The 790-nt window shown below is 41.4% G+C and overlaps 1 non-coding gene across 1 annotated transcript; it reads left to right on the top strand.

The window, feature by feature from the left end:
* Positions 1-334: 334 nt before the first annotated feature.
* TRNAS-UGA lies at positions 335-416 on the top strand. Its single transcript has one exon. It is a non-coding gene; the product is annotated as a tRNA-Ser (tRNA).
* Positions 417-790: the final 374 nt, after the last annotated feature.

Below are 790 nucleotides of genomic sequence, written 5' to 3'. Positions count from 1 at the left end.
TGGAATAGCCTTCCTGCAGAAGTGGTAGCTGCAAATACAGTGAAGGAGTTTAAGCATGCATGGGATAGGCATAAGGCCATACTTCACATAAGATAGGGCCAGGGACTATCCATAGTATTTAGTATATTGGGCAGACTAGATGGGCCAAATGGTTCTTATCTGCCGACACATTCTATGTTTCTATAGTAAATTTATTCCACCATCTTCTCATTTGGTTGTATTGTGGGGTCGAACGCTGAGAGTGGGTGACAACAACCACATCTCAGGGTAGTGACGGCAGTGTCTAGGTAATCAGCTGCTGATACCGCATCGTGGAGATGTTATGTGACAGCAGGTAGTCGTGGCCGAGTGGTTAAGGCGATGGACTTGAAATCCATTGGGGTTTCCCCGCGCAGGTTCAAATCCTGCCGACTACGGTTTTTATTTACACACAAAACTAAAAAATGGTGATGAAGGTTGCCAGCCATCCAGAAATTTCTGGACAGTCCATAAAATAGGCAACTTTTTTCCTGTGCCCATGAAAAAAACTAGATTACCATAGCCTGTCCTGTCCGTCCTCTCTGTACTTCATATCTCCTAAAGAAGTAAATTCCTACAGAGATTCAGCTCAAGTTCTAAACTCACAGAAAATCGGAATGAACTCCCAGTAGGGGACATATACAATAAATCACTTAAAGTAAACCCCTAAAATTAAAAACTAAATATATAAATCCCCAAAACTGACACATATATGTGTACACAATACATCAACATAAGATATGTATATCCTGAGCCCACACAATGGATTAAT

Source organism: Bufo gargarizans, unplaced genomic scaffold (genome assembly GCF_014858855.1).
Source record: "Bufo gargarizans isolate SCDJY-AF-19 unplaced genomic scaffold, ASM1485885v1 original_scaffold_1163_pilon, whole genome shotgun sequence".
NCBI classification, from domain to species: Eukaryota; Metazoa; Chordata; class Amphibia; order Anura; family Bufonidae; genus Bufo; species Bufo gargarizans.
The sequence above is the reverse complement of the archived record's forward strand: the minus strand, read 5'-3'. Positions and strand labels throughout refer to the sequence as shown.